The 23,441-nt window shown below is 42.9% G+C and overlaps 1 long non-coding RNA gene across 1 annotated transcript; it reads left to right on the top strand.

Moving 5' to 3' along the window:
- The first annotated feature begins 697 nt into the window (after positions 1-697).
- LOC138990499 (uncharacterized) lies at positions 698-22,553 on the top strand. The gene is made up of 3 exons (XR_011466641.1): positions 698-819; positions 16,380-16,564; positions 20,829-22,553. It is a non-coding gene; the product is annotated as an uncharacterized lncRNA (long non-coding RNA).
- The last annotated feature ends 888 nt before the right edge of the window (positions 22,554-23,441 follow it).

Here is a 23,441-nt window from a genome sequence, read left to right as displayed (position 1 = left end):
TGGACATGACAAGCTCCAGGGAGGGCAGACATGATGGGGATGAGGGCGTGACAGTGTCCACAGCAGAGGCAGCGAGGTCTGTGGAAACGCTTCATGGAGGCATCGTGGGAACTCACAGAGGAGGATGAGGCACAGGGGTGCTCAGCAGAGCGAAATATTAATGAACCCTGTAGGCACACCTGGAGGGCCTCAGGAATAGCTGGCGAGAGGGGACATGGAGTAGGGGAGCAGATGAGGCTAAGAAGGCTCAAAAACCAGTGACAAGAGGACAAGATTTTGGTTTGCCCTCCTGGAGCTTATTTCCAATAATTATTGGATTATTTCCCAATAATCTGTTGGGAAAGACAAGATGGTCAAACCCGAGAAACTAGGAAATGGTAAGAAGAAGATGTGATCAAGCACCACTGTGATATTAGAGTCTGTGTGCCTTCATCACAGTGGATTCTGACATGGCTTTAAAGAGTGAGTGGGAAGTGAGCAGGTAGAGAGCCTTTGAGAAGTGCTGAGAACAGCAGGCGGCTAACAAAGTCTTCTTACAAGTGCGTGGGGCCCTTGTCGTGTGCCTGGAGCATGCTAGAAATTGTCTGCGCTGTGTGGTTAATCCTCACAGTGAGTAAGGAAGGTGTTATTCCGCAGAGCTGAGAAAGGAAGGCTCAGCTAGATTAAGTGACGGGCCCAAGTTTACAGTTAGTGAGCGGAGGGCTGAGTCAAGGGAGATCACAGGCCGTCTGTTCCCGAAGGACCTCAGGAGCGGGAAAGTGGTATTGCAGGTAGGAAGACTTGAGTGCCAAGCCAAGGGGTTTGCGTGCACGTCTGCAGGTAAGTGGAGCTCAGTGGCGCTGTTTCTGGAGAAGACAACCACAATATTCACTGTGAGTGGTAATTAACCAGGAAGAAAGATGGGAAGAGCAGAGACATAAAAGCGGTCCAGTCTGCTAGCAGGGGCAGTTAGTGGTCTGAGCCTTGTGAAATCAAGGAACTGAACAATTGAGAGGAAGAAACCACCAGCCTCTCTGGCTTGCTCTTAATGAGGACCTGGAAGCCTATCGGGACATGGGAGGCCCTCCCAGGAAATGCTGCCTCCAGTTCGGTAGGCCAGGTTCTGGCAAAGCTGGGCCAGGGGTCAGGACTCCCTAACCTCACCAAACTGGAATTGAAATCCAGGCTCAGAAACAGATTGTGGGAATGGGCTCAGAGTGGGCATGGGGCAGGATCAGAAAGGCGGTGGTTTAGGTCTCTCTGGGACCCTAGAAACCTTGATGAGTCCAATCAAGGGTGTGGGCAAAACACGAGATTCTGTGGGCCGGAACCTGGGTACCAAAAACTGTAGGAAGCACAGAACTGAGATGAGGTCAGGAATTTCATTTGTTTTTCCTCCAAGCAAGGACACCAAGAGACACAATTGGCAACTAGCCTCTTAAGGTCACAGCTGTAACTGAGCTGTGTGTTAGAGCAGTCTCAGTCTTTGAAAGTGGTTAGCTCTGTCTTAAATGCCTAGTATTCCCCAGCTGGAATAGCCAGTAAGTTTTAATGCCCTGATTCTCATCCTGGATTTATGTGTGTGTGTGTGTGTGTGTGTGTGTGTGTGTGTTCGTAAAATTGTCTAATGTTAAAATGTATCACTAATTTATTTTCCAGTGTCTAGGTTAGAATATAACTATGTGATATATATCAAATGAATTTCATGGCTACAGTCCAAATGTAACAAATGAATCATTTAAAACTGTTCGCATATTGTTGATGCCAAATTTTTCATTTTCTCCCTTTTTATAAATGCATCATATCTCAGCTCGAGATCAATCTATTAACCTTGAAAACATTTTGAGCTGGAATGAAGGTTAGCAGTGAACTTTGCGAACTTCCATGTGATATTAGTCATATTTAGCAATTATTATTGGCTTTGAGTAATGAGGAGTCAGTTGAGACAGGAATAGCAACGTGGTGGTTACCAATAAACCACACTTCAGAGGCCACAGGGAAAATGAAAGGCAAGCAGAATCAGGCTTTCTAAACCTCAGGCTTGTCTGCCACAACGCTCCTACCTTTTAAAAATAAAATTGAACAGCTTAGCAGCTATTCTGATGAATTACACATAAAATACTCTAGTAAAATCTTTGTTAGGAGATAAGGAATTCTGTTCAGCGGATTTGAAGGGCAACTGAAGATTTAAAAAAATGATGTGTCTGCCCTCTAAACCTCCACATAGATGAGTCTGATGAATTTCCCAGGTGCCAGGACTGGGGGCTGTAATAAAATGGGAGGAACAATGGAGGCAGAAGCTAAGCAGTGTTATTTTTAAAATTAAAGTCCAAATAAATGTCTCAACTAAAAATGCCTTGGGAATACATAAATATGTTATCCTCTGGATGAATTTTATATTACATTATATTGATTTTAACACAATATAAAATATAATAGAGATGCTTTTGGGCTCACAACATGAAAGAACAGTTAATGATTTGCCCATATGGGACATATGAAAATACTTTCCTTAAATTCTTCTGCCACGTTTTATGGATAATCTACTTCCATACTACTAACGGTATGAAAGCTTGGTGGCATCAGTGGAACATTTTTCATCTCAATTATTTGTTAGACATAAGATTAAATGGTGTCATATTTACTGTAAAAGAACCTAACTTCATGGAATTTGAAAGTAAATTGTAGTTGTCTTATTTTATTAATTTGGAAATATTTCACATGGCAGTTCCCTCTCTTTGACCAAATTTCCTCATCTATAATAAGACAAGGTCATACCTTCTTTACAGTCCTTTCTTCTCCTGGTGTTCATTGGTTCTTATTCTTTCCTAATTAGAATCTAATTATTGCTGTAGAACCACAGATAGCAGCTGAACATCGGTCTTTCTCTGAATAATCATATTTTATCTGCAGTCCTTAAAATGTGTATAATTGTGTAACATTACTCACAGAAGAAAGGAAGCATTAAATTTACCTTTAGTGCCATAGGCCAAAAGTCAACTATATACTTCCAAATTGAATTGGGTTTTTAAGAAGTTGATTTCCTAGTATCTTAGCTTATCTTATTTTAAAGGAGAAATATATCAATTTACATTAATTTAAGAATTAATATAAAAAGAGTCAAGCCACAACTTTAAGCTATAAAATTGGGAAACTGGGGACTGGAGATGAATCACCTCTGGCAGAACAATGGAAAATGGAAAGTTACTTTCAGTAAATATACTCAATGACTTTTCCAGAGAAAAAGAAGTTAGCAAAGACCTGCTGACCCTCAAAGTTCTTCCAAGTGACCTAGAATCATGAGAATTTACCCAATTGAGCGAAGAGAGTTTCCAATTTTATTGGGAACCAGAAATTTTGCAACCAATTGCTTGCAAGTTTTTCCCCTTTCTTGTCTTTTGATTTTTCTAACTCCTACATTCTGTCAGCTGAAAAACATTCTGAGTCGCTATTGTAGAAGGAATGGGTGGGCCCATGTGATACAGTTTCCACGTATTCCACTGAGCATTTAATACATCCCTAGGTTCATTTTAGGTTCATCATTCAATTTCTCTTGAACTAAAAATCCCCAGCCCAGTGAAACTCCTTATAAAATGGAAAGAGTCTTCATTGCCAGAAAAGATCCAAATAGAGATCTTTGGAGGAGATTTCAGGAATAAGTAATGGAACTAAGCTATTGAAGCCACAGAATACATTGATTTCCTCCCTAGGAAAAGGATCCAGAGTCAAAGGCAACTGTAAGAAGTTGCACATATCTTTGAGTGTTATTATGAAAGAAGACTGATTAAGCCTGGGGGAGCTGACTCATTGGAAAAGACTCTGATGCTGGGAAAGACTGAGGGCAGGAGGAGAAGGGGGCGACAGAGGATGAGATGGTTGGATGGCATCATCGACTTCAATGGACATGAGTTTGAGCAAGTTCCTGGAGATGGAGAAAGACAGGGAAGCCTGGTGTGCTGCAGTCCATGGGTCACAAAGAGTCAGACATGACTGAGCGACTGAACAATAACAACAACGCCAGTGGAGGACTTGAACTGATGTGGGTTTTATCTCCACAATTCTCAGGGACAGCAATAGGGGATTAACTCTCAGTTTAGTTGCTCAGTTGTGTCCAACTCTTTGCGATACCATGGACTGCAGCACATTAGACTTCCCTGTCCATCACCAACTCCCTGAGCTTGCTCAAACTCATGTCCATTGAGTTGGTGATGCCATCTATCTCATCCTCTGTCGTCCCCTTCTCCTCCTGCCTTCAATCTTTCCTCAGCACCAGGATCTTTTCCAAAGATTCAGTTCTTCACATCAGGTGGCCAAAGTATTGGAGTTTCAGCTTCAGCATCAGTTCTTCCAATGAATATTCAGGACTGATTCTCTTTAGGATTGACTGGTTTGATCTCCTTGCAGTCTAAGGGACTCTCAAGAATCTTCTCCAACACCACAGTTCAAAAGCATCAATTCTTTGGTGCTAAGCTTTCTTTCTTTTTTGCCTTGAGAACCCCATGAACAGTATGAAAAGGATTAACTCTATTTAACCACAAACTTGTTTGAGGTTAGTATTTTACCAGGAACATGTTTATAAAGAAATATTAGAATTTACTCTTCTTCCTCCTTTGCAGCAAGTAACAATATACATGTTTTGCTTAACCTCTTCAGTGGTTTGGAAATGTTTTGGTTTAACTAGGGAGTACTTTATTAACGGCAGTTCATCTTACAGCTTTCTTCATGACTTGCCCTAAGAACAAAATTAAACTTCCTGAATTTGATTTCTCTAAAATATATCCACCAAATGCAATTGCCCTTTCTGTCAAATAAGCCCTTTCTGGTGTGTAAGTCTGAAGTGATTTTTTTCCCTCTCTCATTATGGTTGTTCCAAGACTCTTGACATTCTCTAAATCATCTTTCGCTCAGTACAAGAGGTCCATGAGGAAGTCAAGATCGATGGCAGACTTCATCTCTCTTGAATTTTAATGCAAATGTCGTTCCCCTAATCAAACAAAGGTTAAAAAAGGAAATCAAATTAGCTTATTACAAAAGCCAGCATAACTGAACTGACAAGAGAAATGCTTTCTGCATGAAAAGCCCTTAATCAATACCTTAAATAAGAATGTCACTGGAAAGAAGGGTTCATATGTGGTCAGTCATAATCTGCAAATCAATATGGTCTTTTTAATAAATATTTGACCACAACAGCTCAATAGGCATTGCCTGTAACAGTTCCTTTCTTTACACCAAAATGAAACAAAATAACAGCATAAATGTAATGTTTAGGGCATAACCTAAGCTGTGAGGGAATTCAAGCTTAGGGCTATTTCACCCTTTAATCATTGCATGTTAAGCATGGGAGAGATTCTCCTCAGAACCTTTTCTGGGATTCTAGTCCCCTACGTAATTTAGCTGTTCAAAAGTAAAATGATGTCAGAATATAGATTACTTATTAGAGCTAGGTGCAAGTTTCCTAGTCTAGGCTTAGTTTGGTTATCTGAAACTATTTAATCAAATATTATACATGCAATATAACTTCACATTTTTTAACCCAAATCTATAAAAATACAGTGATGTGGCAGATAACATTTTATAAGTCAGTATATTTTCATTATATTCAATCAAAACTGTAATCAGCTAATATCCAATAAGCACTTTCTGCATTTGGTAGCACCATATGTGCTAAGTGATAGATTGTTAGCATTGCTACTGATGTGACCTGGAATCTTCCTCTTATTGGATGTGTGACCTTAGGTATGATCAATTAATTTCAGTCAGTTCAGTCGCTCAGTCGTGTCCAACTCTTTGCGATCCCATGAATTGCAGCACACCAGGCCTCCCTGTCTATCACCAACTCTCGGAGTTCACCCAAACTCATGTCCATCGAGTCGGTGATGCCATCCAGCCATCTCATCCTCTGTCATCTCTTTCTTCTCCTGCCCCCAATCCCTCCCAGCATCAGAGTCTTTTCCAATGAGTCAACTCTTCGCATGATGTGGCCAAAATACTGGAGTTTCAGCTTTAGCATCATTCCTTCCAAAGAACACCCAGGACTGATCTCCTTTAGAATGGACTTGTTGGATCTCCTTGCAGTCCAAGTGACTCTCAAGGGTCTTCTCCAACACCACAGTTCAAAAGCATCAATTCTTCGTCGCTCAGCTTTCTTCACAGTCTAACTTTCACATCCATACATGACCACAGGAAAAACCATAGCCTTGACTAGATGGACCTTTGTTGGCAAAGTAATGTCTCTGCTTTTGAATATGCTGTCTAGGTTGGTCATAACTTTTCTTCCAAGGAGTAAGCGTCTTTTAATTTCATGGCTGAAGTCACCATCTGCAGTGATTTTGGAGCCAAAAAAATAAAGTCTGACACTGTTTCTACTGTCTCCCCATCTATTTCCCATGAAGTGATTTTTTGTGCTAGAAAGTATGAATATGAATGGTGTGTACTTCAAAGGCCATTTTGGAGATTTAAAGCCATAATGTAGGTAAAGATGCTAACATAGGGTGTGGCCCATTGTAAATGATGATACACAGTAACTCTTATTATTAACTATTATTGAATTGTGAGGATAGGCAAATAAAGAAATACAATTTAACACACAGTTCTGGTTTGAACAGCTCAATAAGACTCAGTAGAATTAAATAAAATTTACCTCTATGACCAACCTAGACGGCATATTAAAAAGCAGAGCCAGTACCTTGCCAACAAAGGTCCGTCTAGTCAAAGCTATGGTTTTTCCAGTAGTCATGTATGGATGTGAAAGTTGGACCATAAAGAAATCTGAGTGCTGAAGAACTGATGCTTTTGAAATGTGGTGTTGGAGAAGACTCCTGAGAGTTCCTTGGACTGCAAGGAGATCCAGCCAGTCAATCCTTAAGGAAATCAACTCTGAATATTCATTGGAAGGACTGATGCTGAAGCTGAAACTCCAATACTTTGGCTACCTTATGGGAAGAACCAACTGTTTGGAAAAGACCCTGATGCTGGGAAAGATTGAAGGCAGGAGGAGAAGGGGACAACAGAGGATGAGATGGTTGGATTGCATCACTGACTCGATGGACATGAGTTTGAGAAAGCTCCAGGAGATGGTGAAGGACAGGGAAGCCTGGTGTGCTGCAGTCCATGGGGTCGAAAATAATCAGACATGACTGAGCAATTGAGCAACAACCTTGGAAAAACCTATCAGGTCATTGGAAATATTCAACTATAGTCTGTAATTTTACAATATTCCTTTGATTTGCTGTCTTTCCCTTTTGCCATCAAATAAGATAGTGGAAAATATTTTTTAAAAATTTTCCTTCAGTTCAGTTCAGTCTCTCAGTCACATCTGACTCTTTGCAACCACATGGACTACAGCATGCCAGGCTTCCTTGTCCATCACCAACTCCCGGAGTTTACTCAAACTCATGTCCATTGTGTCGGTGATGCCATTCAACCAACTCAACCTCTGTCATCCCCTTCTCCTCCCGCCTTCAATCTTTCCCAAATCAGGGTCTTTTCCAATAAGTTGGTTCTTCTCATCAGGTGGCCAAAGTATTAGAGTTTCAGTTTCAGCATCAGTCCTTCCAATGAATATTCAGGACTGATTTCCTTTAGGATGGACTGACTGGATATCCTTGCAGTCCAAGGGACTTTCAAGAGACTTCTCCAACATGACAGTTCAAAAGCATCAATTCTTCAGTGCTCAGCTTTCTTTATAGCCAAACTCTCACATCCATACATGACTACTGGAAAAACCATAGCTTTGACTAGATGGACCTTTGTTGGTAAAGTAATCTCTCTGGTTTTTAATATACTCTCTAGGTTGGTCATAGCTTTTCTTCCAAGGAGTAAGCGTCTTTTAATTTCATGGCTGCAGTCACCATCTGCAGTGATTTTGGAGCCCAAGAAAATAAAGTCTGTCACTGTTTCCATAGTTTCCCCATCTTTTTGCCATGGGGACCAGATGCCATGATCTTAGTTTTCTGAATGTTGAGTTTTAAGCCAACTTTTCACTCTCTTCTTTCACTTTCATCAAGAAGCTCTTTAGTTCCTCTTCACTTTGTGCCATAAGGGTGGTGTCATCTACATATCTGAGGTTATTGATATTTCTCCCCACGATCTTGATTCCAGCGTGTGCTTCCTCCAACCCGGCATTTCGCATGATGTACTCTGCATGTAAGTTAAATAAGCAGGGTGACAATATATAGCCTTGACATACTCCTTTCCCAATTTGGAACCAGTCTGTTGTTCCATGTCCAGTTCTAACTGTTGCTTCCTGGCCTGGATACAGATTTCTCAGGAGGCAGGTCAGGTGGTCTGGTATTTCCATCCAGAATTTCCGAAGTCAAAGGCTTTGGCATGGTCAAAAAAGCAAAAGTAGATGTTTTTCTGGAACTCTCTTGCTTTTTCAATGATCCAGTAGATGTTGGCAATTTGATCTCTGGTTCCTCTGCCTTTTCTAAATCCAGCTTGAACATCTGGAAACTCACGGTTCATGTATTGTTGAAGCCTGGCTTGGAGAATTTTGAGTATTACTTTGCTAGCATGTGAGATGAGTGCAATTATGTGGTAGTTTGAGCATTCTTTGGCATTGCCTTTCCTTGGGATTGGAATGAAAACTGACATTTTCCAGTCCTGTGGCCACTGCTGAGTTTTCCATATTTGCTGACATAATGAGTGCAGCACTTTCATGGCATCATCTTTTAGGATTTGAAACAGCTCAACTGGAATTCCATCACCTCCACTAGCTTTGTACAGAGTGATGCTTCCTAAGGCCCACTTGACTTTGCATTCCAGGATGTCTGGCTCTACGTGAGTGATCACACCATCATGGTTATCTGGGTCATGAAGATATTTTTTTGTAATAGTTCTGTGTATTCTTGCCACCTCTTCTTAATATCTTCTGCTTTTGTTAGGTCCATACCATTTCTGTCCTTTGTTGATCTTATCTTTGCATGAAATGTTCCCTTGGTATTTCTAATTTTCTTGAAGAGACCTTTAGTCTTTCTCATTCTATTGTTTTCCTCTATTTCTTTGCACTGATCGCTGAGGAAGTCTTTCTTATCTCTCCTTACTATTCTTTGGAGCTCTGCATTCAAATGGGTATATCTTTTCTTTTCTCCTTTGCCTTTAGCTTCTCTTCTTTTCTCAGCTATCTGGAAGGCCTTTTGCTTTTTTGTATTTCTTTTTCTTGGGGATGGTCTTGATCACTGCCTCCTGTACAATGTCACGAACCTCTGTCCATAGTTCTTCAGGCATTCTGTCTATCAGATCTAATCCCTTGAATCTGTTTGTCACTTCTACTGTATAATCATAAGGGATTTGATTTAGGTCATACCTGAATTGTCGAGTAGTTTTCCCTACTTTCTTCAATTTAAGTCTGAATGTTGCAATAATGAGTTCATAATCTGAGCCATGTCAGCTCCTGGTCTTGTTTTTGCTGACTGTATAGAATTTCTCCATCTTTGGCTGTAAAGAATATAATCAATCTGATTTTGGTGTTGACTGTCTGGTGGGTCCATGTGTAGAGTCTTCTCTTGTGTTGTTGGAAGAGGTATTTGCTATGACCAGTGCGTTCTTTTGGCAAAACTCTTGTTACCCTTTGACCTGCTTTGTTTTGTATTCCAAGGCCAAATTTGCCTGTTACTCCCAGTAGCTCTTGACTTCCTACTTTTGCATTCCAGTCCCCTAGAATGAAGAGGACATCTTTTTTGGGTATTAGTTCCAGAATGTCTTGTAGGTCTTCATAGAACCGTTCAACTTCAGCTTCTTCAGCATTACTGGTCAGGGCATAGACTTGGAATACTGTAATACTGAATGGTTTGCCTTGGAAACGAACAGAGATTATTCTGCCATTTTTGAGATTGCATCCAAGTACTGCATTTCAGACTCTTTTGTTAACTATGACGGCTACTCCATTTCTTCTAAGGGATTCTTGCCCACAGTAGTAGATATAATGGTCATCTGAGTTAAATTCACCCATTCCAGTCTGTTTTAGTTCACTGAGTCATAAAATGTCGATGTTCACTCTTGCCATCTCCTGTTTGCCTTGATTCATGGACCTAACATTCCAGGTTCCTATGCAATATTGTTCTTTACAGCATTGGACTTACTCCATCACCCATCACATCCGCAACTGGGCATTGTTTTTGCTTTGGCTCTGTCTCTTCATTCTTTCTGAAATTTTTTCTCCACTCTTCTCCAGTAGTATTTTGGGCACCCACCAACCTGGGGGGGTAGTTCATCTTTCAGTGTCATACTTTTGGCCTTTTCATATTGTTCATGGGGTTCTCAAGGCAAGAATACTGAAGTGGTTTACAATTCCCTTCTCCAGGGGACCACGTTTTGTCAGAACTCTTTGCCATAACCTGTCTTGGGTGGCCCTACTCAGCATGGCTCATAGTTTCATTGAGCTAGACAAGGCTGTGGTCCATGTGATCAATTTGGTTAATTTTCTGTGACTGTGGTTTTCATTCTGCCTGCCCTCTGATGGATAGGGTTAAGAGGCTTATGGAAGCTTCCTGATGGGAGAGACTGACCGGGGGGGGGGGGGGGGTGGGGGGGGTGGGAACTGGTTCTTGTTCTGATTGGCGGGGCCATGTTCAATAAATCTTTAATCCAATTTTTCTATTGATGGGCAGGGCTGTGTTCCCTCCCTGTTGCTTGACCTGAGGCCAAAGGATGGTGGAGGTAATGAAGATAAAGGCAACTTCCTTCAAAAGGTCCACTGCAGGCACTGCTGCACTCAGTGCCCCAACCCTGCAGCAGGCCACCGCTGACATACGCCTCTGCCAGAGACTCCTGGACACTCATGGGCATGTCTGGATCAGTTTCTTGTGGGATCACTGCTCCTTTCTCCTGGGTCCTGGTGTGCACAAGGTTTTGTTTGTGCCCTCCAAGAGTCTGTTTCCCCAGTCCTGTGTAAGTTCTGTTGGTTCTATGGTGGGGTAAATGGCGACCTCCTCCAAGAGGGCTTATGCCATACCCAGGTCTGCTGCACCCAGAGCCCCTGTCCCTGCAGCAGGCCACTGCTCTGGTACTTCCACAGGAGACACTCAGACACAATTCTGGCTCAGTCTCTGTGGGTTGGGCGTGCATTTTGTGCCCTTCCCGGATCTGAGCAGCTCAGACAACCAGGTGCTTGGCAAGTGCACTGTCCTAGGTGGGCCATGCATCTTAGTCACCTCCGTGGTCCCGGCTGCTCGGTTTTACAGGTGCCCCATGAGAGCACTGTCTCAGGTGTGCTGTGTGTCTCCTCTGGAGAGCTGATCTCAGGCTGTGACCCTCCTGGCAGATGTCAGCCACCCAGGATCTCAGGAAGATGTGGTTAGCAGCTGGGAGCCTCCTCATGGTTTGGTTGAAGATGCCTGCATCTCTGGGGCTGAGATTGCAGCAGCCCCTTGCCTTCTGGCTCTGGCTGTTGCAAGCCTGCCTCTCTGCCTCTGGGTGGGTAGGGGCCGGTATGCAGCTGGCTAGCTCTCCTTTGGTATTTGCTCAGTCCTTTGTTCTGTGAGTGGGCCAAGCTGCATGTTAGCTTGTTAGGTTAGAGCCTTTCACAGGAAAATTCTCTTTTCCGCAGTTGTGGTTAGGCATGTATTCTGTGGGTTTTTCTTTTTTCTTTTTTCCAGGTTATGTTGCCTTCTGAGATTCCAAAACTCCCCACAGATCCACCTGTGAGAGGGTTTCCTGCTGTGTGAAAACTTCTCCTCCTTCACAACTCCCTCCCCAGGACAGGTCTCCATCCCTAACTCTTTTGTCTCTCTTTTTGTCTTTTATATTTTGCCCTACCTCCTTTTGATGGGGCTTCCCTTGTGGCTCAGCTGGTAAAGAATCTGCCTGCCATGTGGGAGACCTGGGTTTGATCCCTGGGTTGGGAAGATCCCCTGGAGAAGGGAAAGGCTTCCCACTCCGGAATTCTGGCCTGGGTTGCAAAGAGTCAGACATGATTGAGTACCTTTCACTTTCACCTCCTTTTGAAGAGAATGGACTGCCTTTCTGGGTGCCTGGTGTCCTGCGCCAGTGTTCAGAAGTTGTTTTGTGGAAGTTGCTCAGCATTCAAATGATCTTTTGATGAATTTGTGGGGAAGAAAGTGGTGTCCTCGTCTTATTCTTCCACCATCTTGAACTGATAATTAAAAAAACCCCTCATAATGTCTCATTAGAGAAGTTCAAAAAACTAAAAAAGCAAAGGGTATAAACATTGTTCCAAAGATTCTGCATATAAAGTTATTCTACACACTGAGTACATAGCCTTTCTTACTTTGTCCCTCTTTTTTGAGATATAATTTTCTTTTATTCTCTCACAGCAGTTTCTTTCTTAGAGAAGCTTTACAGGGACTTCTGTGGTGGTCCAGTGGCTAAGACTCTGCTCCCGATGCAGGGGGTCCAGGTTTGTTCCTTGGTCAGGAAGTTAGATCCCATGTACAACTAAGACCTGGCACAGGCAAGTAAATAGATGTATTTTTTTTAAGTTTTACAAAGCATTTTCCTTAAAAAACCTTGGATTTCTTAGTCTTGATATGCATGATCAATAAATGCTTTTCCTCCTACACTTGAAAAAATATATGCTACTCTCTATATATGGAATCTAGAAAGATGGGACTGATGAACCTATTGATACAGGGCAACAGTGGAGACGCAGACACAGAGAACAGACTTACGGACGCTGGCAGTGGGAGGAAGGAGAGGGTGGGATGAACGGAGAAAGTAACATGGAAGCGTATACACTGCTGCTGCTAAGTCGCTTCAGTCGTGTCCGACTCTGTGCAACCCCATAGATGGAAGCCCACCGGGCCCCCGTCCCTGGAGCTCTCCAGGCAAGAACACTGGAGTGGGTCGCCATTTCCTTCTCCAGTGCAGGAAAGTGAAAAGTGAAAGTGGTGTCACTCAGTCATGTCCAACTCTTAGTGACCCCATGGACTGCAGCCTACCAGGCTCCTCCGTCCATGGGATTTTCCAGGCAAAAGTACTGGGGTGGGGTGCCATTGCCTTCTCCGAGCATATACACCACCATGTGTAAAATAGATAACCAATAGGAATTTTCTGTGTGACTCAGGGAACTCAAACTGGGCCTCTGTAACAACCTAGAGGGGTGGGATCGGGTGGGAGGTGAGAGGGAGGCTGAAGAGGGAGGAGACACATGTGTACCTAAGGCTGACTCATGCTGATGTACGGCAGAGGCCAACACGACGTTGTGAAGCAATTTTCCTTCAATTCAAAATAAATGTTTGGGGAAAAAAATATGCTATTCTCATCTTTCTGAGACAATTTTGAAGTGGTTTCTTCATAAAGTAGGCCTTTCTCTCAGTATCAAAGGACCAGACAAAGAAGAGCCCAGGGTAAATTTACACATCAAAAACCAACCACCTGGCAAGACGAGGAGGCCTCTTACTGCTGGTGCTACTGCTCATTCATTTAATTACTCTTAGGTGACCATGTCAAACTTTCTAGACAGGATCCTCAGGAGCTAAGTGCTTTGAATGTTTGAACTATATTAGTTAATGTAAAACCAGTGTCCTTGAGTGTTAGAGATAGTGTTCCAGTGAATTATAAAATATGCTAATTAAAATACAATGTTTTTTTAATGGGATTCTTTCTTGATCTATTAAGATACCTAATTTAGGGCCATGCATACATTGGCACTATGACTTTTCAAATGAAGAAAAGTGATGATGGTGCAATAATTTCTAGTGTACAGAGTGCTCTATTTAATCATTCCCACATTTATTATCTGACTTAACGCTCACAGCTATCTTATGAAATAGGTATTATTTTTCACATTTTACAGAACAGGAAAATGGAGCTATGAGCATTCAAGGATGTGTCCCAAGTTATACAGCTAGAAAATTATCAGAACAAGACTTTAACCTTGGCTCCTTAGTTTCAAATGTTTCCTTCTTTCCCATTATATAACACTGGTGAAAACTTCCTAACTTTTAAAAATATGTGACAAGACGAAACATCTCAGAGATCAAAGACAGAAATGATTGATACAATTGTGTGCTAGTGATTTTCTAGTAACACTATTTTAAATTTTCATGTACTATATGATTTTGAGGCAAAATCCTTGCTTCAACATATTGGCATTTGAGGCCCATATAGATGTTCTGTTTCTACTTTTAAACTAAAAAAGATCAGAAAAATTTATAGAATCAGAAAAATGAATAGAAAAATTTGCATTGCTCATTACAAGCTTCCTATAGTAAACTATTTTGTGAGTAATCATGATGTTCAGAACTTTAGCATTTCCACTTGTCTTGTGAATTTAAGATGCTCTAAAGTAATGAAGGGTGACCTATTGAAACTGGCAGGTTAGACATCAAGTAATTAGATTTGTTCCAGAACTTATCTATTTCTGAGAAACAATTGCAAGCTTAGTCCCATGTGGGATGAGTCCTGTTTGCTTTCTGGACTCTAATTTCGATAAATCAAGGTCATTTCACTTAGCCTATGTTCTTTAAAACAGTAGTCCCCAACATTTTTGGCACCAGGAAACAGTTTTGTGGAAGACAATTTTTCCATGGACTGGGGTGGTGGAGGGTTGGTTTCAGGATGATTCAAGCGCATTACATTTATTATGCATTTTATTTCTATTATTGTTACATCAGCTCCACCTCTGATCATTAGGCATGAGATCCAGGAGGTTGGGGATCCCTTCTTTAAAACACATACACCTTCCAGAAGGGCACTGCTTTCTTTAGCACAGGGCATAACAAATGAATTATTACTAGTTAGGGTTCTTATTGTGAAATGCCAGAGAGAAGAAGACAAGGGCTTCCCTGTGGTTAGGGATTGAAAGAATCCACCTGCAACGCTAGAGACGTAGAAGACACAGGTTCTATCCCTGGGTCGGAAAGATTCCCTTGAGGAGGAAATGACAACCCACTGCAGTATTCTTGCCTGGAGAACCCCACGGACAGAGGAGCCTAGCAGGCTACAGTCCATGGGGTTGCAAAGAGTTGGACATAACTGAGCGACTGAGCATGAGCACAAGAGAGAAGGGCATTCATAGATTTGCTGTGGAAATGAAGGTATTCTGATGTCAAGGATAGAATCAGTGCTCCAAATATCTGGTTTCTGGATGTGATGCTGAAAGAGCAGAAAGAAAATGAGTGAGCTGAACTCTGTCTGGCCTCTGGGCTTCCAGACAATGCAGAGGAAGTTTGCATGTGAATGTCTGAATTAGTCGAAGGCCTCCATCAATCAATCAATAAATAGCAGTCACACCCTAGTAGGTGTGCAACATCATGTTCCAGACTATGGGAAATAGATGCACGTGAATAAACAAAAACTCATACCTCAAGAGATGTATAGCCTAATGAGGACGTTTCAATATACTAGAGAGCCACCAATGAGAGGCCTTCAGTGGGCGGAGAGGCGTAGCGGGGAGGTTCAGTTTTCTTTGCTTGAGTTCAACCAACATTGAGGAATTGCTCAGCTTTGGAAGGTTCCCAGTGTCAAATGGAGCAGTGTGGCCCAGGGAAATGGACAGAAAGTGCCAGTGATGGTCCTGGGTGATTGAGAACACACACTTTCCCTGAAGCCAGCTCCTGGTTGGCAGATGTCCGTGTGTGCTTAGTCACTCAGTCGTGTCCAGCCCCTTTACGACCCCATGGATTGTATAGCTCTGCCAGGCCATGGACTGTTAGCCCCACCAGGCTCCTCTGTCCATGGAATTCTCCAGACAAGAATATTGGAGTGGGTAACCATTCTCTTCTCCAGGGGATCTTCCCAACCCAGGAATCAAACCTAGGTCTCCTGTCTCGCAGGCAATTCTTTACCGTCTGAGCCACCAGGAAACCAGACCTACCGTTCCTCAAACGGGAGATTATATACCTCTACAGGATTCTTCAACTCTCTCCAGAAGCAATAGTTTGAAAATGTAGCTAGATTGTCCTTCAGACCTGGGGTAAGAGAACAAACGTGCTTCATTGTAAAATGGAATCGATGATCCCCTGGTAAAGGACAGGAATTCCTGCTGCAGAGCCAGGGCCAGTGGTCAGCTTGTAGCTTCCTAGGTGGTAGACAGGGGTTCAGGATCATACATGAATTTGACCTCCACCCTTCTCGTGAAGGGGCCCAGGCCGAGCTCTCTAGAGACAGGGTTTAAGGGCAATTTGAACACCTCTTTCCTGGTCTCCAGGCCCTCTGAAGAGCGTCTGAAGGCCCTTGGGCTCATGACGCTGGTCTCCCCTCTGAGTCTTGGATGGGCCCCCAAGCATGGTTTGTGGGAGGCCCAATTTCCATACTCAGGCTGTTTTCTCCACTCCTGCCTGGTGAGGGAAGCAGGAATCCTCTCAGCACCACGTTTTATATAATGTGATGCATAATGAAAACACATTTTCATGGTATGGGGAAAAATGCAAAAGGTGGTTGTGTCATTTTATTCAGCAGAGAGAACTAAATATATATGTTTCTTTTTTTTTTTTCAGTGAATCATTCCTGTGATCTATTTTTCTGACTGCAAAACATCAAACTGTTAAGGAATTATAAATAGCATGCGAATCAATCTGTGGCCTTGCTTCATGCAGGTTCTTTAAATCCCAGTAATGATTTAACAGGCAAACATGCCCAGCTCACCTGCCCGGGTGAAGTGCAGTGATTCTCCTGCTGAGCGGTGAGTGATTTCTTCCCTTGTTCCAACTGGGTGCTACGGTTTTTTTTTTTTTTTTTTTTTTGCCTCGTTACTGATCCTACACGTCTTTCCAGTAGCTTCTGTTTATCTTGTGCATTGGATATGCCTCTGGTGATTTTCTTTCTGCCTTGTTTGCTGGGGTGGCGTCTGGAAATGTGATCAGGCAGAGGGTGAACAGCCTCACAGAAGCGTCCTGCTTTCCAAATGAGCCACAGGTTGCAGAGATCTCAGGGGCTTCCTCCACCAATAAAACATAGAACCAGTCTTGCCACTAAAGCACAATTCAGGATTGTATTTATAATGGACATATAATTTGTATCTGGTGAATAAATAATATCATAGCTGGACTGGACTCCACACACTTTTTCCCTTTCATAATTTTTGTGTTAAAGGCATAATGCAGAAAAAAGCCTTGTCAAAGCAAGCACAAGAATTCCAGGTTTGCTCACTGGCTCGGCTGATGAGGGATGCCAGGTTTGGTAAGTAGGTATGGAAGTTTTCAATCCATTCAGATTCTGCTCTTTAAAACTGGTTTGGAAACTACCTCAACCAAATGAATTGAGATGAACACGGTGAGGAACATAATCTGTGCGTAAGCAAAATATCCGAGCCCAAGCTGAATATATCCTGTGCTTAGATTGTTTATAACCCAGTGTTGGCTTGAACCTCGGCTTACATGTGAAGAGGTTTTACCCTGTGGTGTGTGCTCTCCGTGGGTCCTTGTGCTCTTGGGCAGCAACTTCTCTGAGAGCCGTGGCACCAGTGACCTTACTGCTTCTGGACATTGCTCTGTGTGCTGATTCTTCGTGGCTCCACCTGTACAAGCTCTGCCAAATCTCCAGAACTGGTCCTCCTCCACGGATTGCCCCCCAGGATGGTCGGCGCCCAGCTATCATGAGGCTCAGGGAGAAAACAGATGTTCTGTCCACATCCTAGGCTAAGGTCCACTCCAGATCCCTTGATTCCTGTCCCAGAATTGACTCTCTTTTCTCAATAACTAGCCAGAGAGATATCCACTACCCATAGAGACAGCCCATTCTTACACACAGGTGTGTAACAGCTTGATATCAGTTTCTTTTGGATTATTTATTCATTAGTAATGTCTTTCATGATAGTTGATACCAAGTCCATGCTGGGCTGTGCCAAACCCTGGCCAGGTGTTTTCCATGCAGTCTCTTCTGGTGGGAAGAATGGTTTGGTAGGAAATACAGTTTCTTTCTATCTTGTGCTAAGTCTCCAACCTAGGTTTTCCACAATTTCCAGAGCACACTGCCCTCTGAAGTTACACAGAGCTGAGAGACATTGACAGAACCCTTTCCTCAGTATCCCCCACCAAAAGGCAAGAAATTCTTAAATGGCCTTGGCTCAATTAATTCTAGTAATGTTTCAGTTCTTCAAGCAAATTATCTTCTCAATATTACAACTGCGTTCATGTCAATGGTTATGTCCAAATACTAGGAAAAATAACAGAGTATCTTCCTTTAGATCTAAAAAATTAAAGGAATAGAGACTTTTTACCAAACAAGAGCTAGCCTTGAAAAAGGTGAATACACATCTTCAAACTTTTTATAGATAGAAATTCTTTGTGGCTTAGAATGGTTCCTTTTTCCAGATTCTAAACTCCAAGTTGCAAAACAGATAATACAAACTTTGATAAATCACCATGCAATGAGCTTAATAAGAGAAAAATGTTCTGTGTATGTTGTTAAGCACCTTTTTTTCCTATTTGGGTTACTTGAGGAATATGAATTAAAAGAAAAGGGATCAGAGCCAAGGGGTTAGTGTATAGGGGTGAGTTGAGAGGAAAACCTAAACATACATTGAGCATCAGCTGTGTTCAATGCTGTGCTAGATAATTTACATATTTTATTCTGTTCCTCAACCATCCTGTGATTTAGTGAATATTATAGTCCTTGATGGATAAGAATAAAATATAAGCTTGAGGAGATTCCCTGGTGGTCCAGTGGTTAAGACTCTAAGCTTCCAGTGCAGGGAGAGTGGGTTCAAACACTGGTCAAAAACTAAGAGCCCATTCACCATGCGGCACAGCCAAAAATAAAAAAAAATTTTTAATGTAGGCTTAAGGATTTTAAATCTCTCATGCAGGCTCACACAACTTGTTTGTATATGTAGACCTTGGACTCAACAAAGTCTGTAAGATTCCAAATCTTTGCTCTCTCCATGACTATTTTAGAGAATATGTATATCAAGCTATGGAAGCCTGGTTGGATTCCCTTCATCCCAGAGACCGCTGCATACACTTTGTTGGCCAAAACAAACGTCACCCTGTACCTTGGCCAATTCAGACTCTAGTAATTCATTCATCTGAATTCTCAGGATGTGCCAGACACAGTAGGGGCTGGAGACACAGAAGCCGGTGTTAGTTGCTCAGTTGTGTCCAAGAGTGCAGCCACGTGCACTGTAGCCCACCAGGCTCCTCTGTCCATGGAATTCTCCAGGCAAGTGTACTGGAGTGGTTGCCATTCCCTTCCCTAGGGGATCTTCCCAATCCAGGAATTGAACCTGGATCTCCTGCATCAGAGGCAGATTCTTTAGCCACCAGGGAAGCCTGTGTCAGTGGGGGAAGTCATTCTAGCACAAAGCACTTCTAAGTCTCCTGACATCACACTACACCCCTGGCTGCTGATCCCACACCAGTCACCCTGAGAAAAGACATGAGGTTGCAGCCTTGGATCATTTGGGCGCATTAAGAGAACTTGAACATGAAGACTCTCCCAGGATTATTTGCTATTTTCCACATTCTCACCGTCTTTTCTGTAACTGTGTAATTGACTGTGGATTTTTCATTGTAGAAGGGTATTTTCAGTCAGGAGAATATAGTCAGGGAAAAAAGGAGGTGAAGGAAGAGATTTATGAGGCTTTCAGGAAACTTACAGGAAAATCCCCTAAAAAGTCATCATTTGTTATTCTTAGTATCGACTTGTTAAAAGTGAATCTCATTACCTTTGTTTTATCTGGCATGTTTATGGAAAATGTTTATTTATTAATGAATTTTCCTAAAGCAAATGCAATAGACACGTAAGGGCATGCTCATGATCACTTAGCTGTGCAGCTGTGTATATTTATTACTGGTCTTTAGAGACTGTTCAGAAATGGAGGGTTCCAGGAAAACAACCCCAAAGCATTCAACTTCTTAAAATGCATGCATTCCATGAATCATTTATTCAAGGAAATAAGAAGCAAATATATTTTGAGTTTGTCTGTGATCAAAAATAATCTTCCTCAGCATCTTTCCCAGAATTGTCCAGAACAATGTTCTTTCCCTTCCAAGAGATGCATGTGGCTCTGAGGCCCTGGTTCAAAGAGGTGTCAGAATTTGCTCTCCATCAGCTTGATCTGGTCACATGAGAGCACGGAGGAAGCTCATCCATGATCTCCTTTTTGGGTCCTTGCACTTCCTGCTCCTTCCACTCTTACAGGTGTGTTGGGCATCCTGGAATTCCATAAAGGGAAAGTGAAAGTGAAGTTGCTCAGTCGTGTCCGACTCTTTGCGACCCCATAGACTGTAGCCCTCCAGGCTCCTCTGTCCATGGGCTTTTCCAGGCAATAGTACTGGAGTTAAGTGATCCCTAAAGGAGCAGGAGGCACCACCTATGAAACGCAGTCATGCAAACCAAGACTGTCACACAGGAAGGGGTCTGCAGGCCGTGTCATCACTAGCTCCCTTTTTCTACAGATTTGGAGGCTGAGAGCCAGAGAGGGTCACCTGACCTGTCTGTGGTCACCTGGTAATAACCAGAAAAGCTGAGACTCTGACCAGGGTCTTTCCCCCATTCCATACTGAGCTGGGGGATGTCAGGGACTTCATCTGATCTAAATTTCTGTCTCATATGAAAGAGAAGCAATCACAGACTGGGTCTGAAACTCTGAGAACATGCTGGGCACCTCCCGGGTGGATCAGTAACACTTGTCATCAGAAATCCCAGGAAGAAGGGAGAAACACGTGTTTGAATGAAGTATATTCATAAAGAGTAAACACGTGGTGCACATTATGGAGAGAGTGCCCTGCAGCAAGGTCTAGGCAGGGCTTCTTGCCTTAAAACCACAAGCTGAGGACTTAGTGCTCTGGCATCCACAGTTACCCCTGGGCTTTGTTTCACTGACCAGCAACACCTCACAATGAGAAGGCTGTTTCCTGGGTGCTGGAGTCTGACTGTAGGCCTGGCCTATTCCAAGCTGTGATCTTTTGCTCTCATTTTTTTCTTTTTCCTTTTTTTATTTTTAGGATGGTGCCAACATGGATATTCTCATTAGGCCCTGTGTTTCTACATGTGTGTGGGTTCCTGAAACAGCTCTCCTTTCCTTCCCTTGATAAATTCTGATAAGCTGGCAGTTCAACATATCCAGTATCTACCTCTTACTGTCCTGGAAGCTCGGGAAGGCTGAAGAAGAGACACAGCACAATAGATTCTTGGGCTGAATTTGACTGGCAGACATACTTCATTTGACTCAAAGAGTATTTAAAATATTTTGAGACAATGTTTAAAAACTGGTGGCCTCATATGAGAACCTGATTTGGAGTATATCTTGTTAAATAAAAAAATCAGCCAATCTGTCCATGCTGAGCCACAGTTCCCTGTGGCAGAATCGTCAGGGTCTGAGCCCTGTGGATGAGCCAAGCATTCTCTCACTGAGGTTTGCCATATATCTTCATGACAGCAATCTGGGTTTACAACGATTATTGAAGAGGAAACAATAAAAGCCACTAAACTGCATCTCCACCAGAATTTGAATATTCTTTTATTTACCCACTTACAAATACTTGTTAAAACCTGACTCCATGCTGGAACCTGTTCTAATATTGGGGGAATGATTTTCCTGGTGGTTCAGACGGTAAAGAATCCGCCTACAATGCAGGAGACCGGGGTTCAATCCCGGGGTGGGAAGATTCCCTGGAGAAGAGAATGGCAAACCATGAAGCGTTCTTGCCTGGAGAATTCCATGGACAGAGGAACCTGGAGGGCTACAGTCCACGGGGTCGCAAAGAGTCAGACATGGCTGAGCAACTAACACTTTCACTTTCACAGTGAAGCACACAGATAAGGTTCGAACCTGTAGAGGAACCTGCAGTCTAGGAGGAGAAAGAATTGAGCAAAGCATGATTACTGGAAGAAGCCAAAGATACCAAACTGTGCTCCACAGAGAACTACAACTGAGCTATCTGATGGGGACTTCAGAGAGGAACCCAGGAAGGCATCTCTCAAGAGCTGGCGTCTGAGGTCTGAAGGAAGAGGAGGGGTCAGTTGTACAGTCATCAGGGAGACAGGGTTCCAGGCTGAAGACAAGGCTAGTGCAGTGGCTCTAAGTCTTGTTCAGGATTTGAAGGTAGGTCTATGTGGCCGAAGAGTGTGGACAAGAGGAGGTAGAGAGGCGGGAGGAGCTATGTAGCCCTTTGTAGCCCAGTGAGATAGGATTTTAGTTTCAGTTGGATGCAACCCACTGGAGGGTTTTATGCAGCAGAACAATGTTATCTGCCTCAAGTAACTACTTCTGAATGTGTAAGTTTCCACTTCAAAACTGGAATTACATCCTGCATCTAAGAGAGGTAAGCACTTCTTAAGCTGCTTGGTTTTCCTAAAAGGAATGACTTACTCTCTGTAAAAGTTACAGAATAAGTCATTTCCTGGGGCTGCCATAACAAACGACCACACGTTTGGTGACTTTAAACAACAGAAATGAATTCCTACAGTTCTGGAGGTAGAAGCTCAACGTCTGAGGGCTTAAACCAAGGTGTAAACCGGACTGGGCTCCCTCCAAAGGCTGGGGAGAACCCGGTCCCTGCCTCTTTCAGCTTCCAGTGGCCACAGGTGGTCCTTGACTTGTGGTCACAGAAGCAGACCCCGAGACACAGATTCAGTGCAGGTAGTTAACTTGGTTGGTGATGCCAGAGGCACTGGCAGGGGAGTGGCAGGAGGTGGGGGGTTACAGTGGAGCAAGGGAGCCAACAAAAATGCGTTATTGAGGAGAATGGCACTATGGGCCATGGACGCTCCCTTCTACAATGACCATGAACTGTCAGTCATCTGCTGAAGGCTGCCTCAGGGGACGTGGACTCCCCCACACATCTGCCTGACTCCTCAGCCAACTGGAGGCCAGAGAAAGCCCTCAGTGAGGAGTGGGAGGAGCTTGCATTTGGGGGCTGCAGGACTGGCTCACCTAGGGCTGAATATGGAGAAGCTTTGGGCAGGATCTGACATCTGCTGTAGTTGACAGCATTGTTAAGATTTCTCTTGAGCCTGTTTTATCTTATATTTAAAATTAGTGGATCTATTTCTGAAGAGATTTACTAAAGACACAAGGTGAGAAAGTTTATAAATATTCTACTAAACAGATGGTTTCATTCACATTTACGTTTATCTATATGAATAGAGAACATTTAATTTAAAATTTATTAGCAGTCTGACTCAACTCTTAAGTGCATATGAGCATGGATCTAGTAAGTTCTTAATTCTTAGGTGTATCTAAGCATGTATCTATTAGGTATTAGGTATTGTGAGCGTGTAAAATAGAACAAGATTTGGCCCCTTTGTCCAAGTCACGTAGAATTCCTGGGCAAGATTCTTCACCATCTGAGCCACCAGGGAAGCCCAAGTGGGCAAGATAGAGATGCACAAATTGTTTTCCTAATAGCTGCCATGGTTCATGAAATTGAAGAGTCAGTGTCTCATCCGTCAGCTGTTTTCCACGGCAGTGCTGTCCCAGGTACCCACAACTCAGGGGTACACAAAGCAGAGGAGAACTCACATTTGTCTGTGGAATTCCTAGCGTGCTACTTCAGTTCAATCACCCTCTGTCTCTCCTGCCTGATTTCCTCCCACTTCTAGGCTTTGATGCTTAA

Source organism: Bos mutus, chromosome 13 (genome assembly GCF_027580195.1).
Source record: "Bos mutus isolate GX-2022 chromosome 13, NWIPB_WYAK_1.1, whole genome shotgun sequence".
NCBI classification, from domain to species: domain Eukaryota; kingdom Metazoa; phylum Chordata; class Mammalia; order Artiodactyla; family Bovidae; genus Bos; species Bos mutus.
The sequence above is the reverse complement of the archived record's forward strand: the minus strand, read 5'-3'. Positions and strand labels throughout refer to the sequence as shown.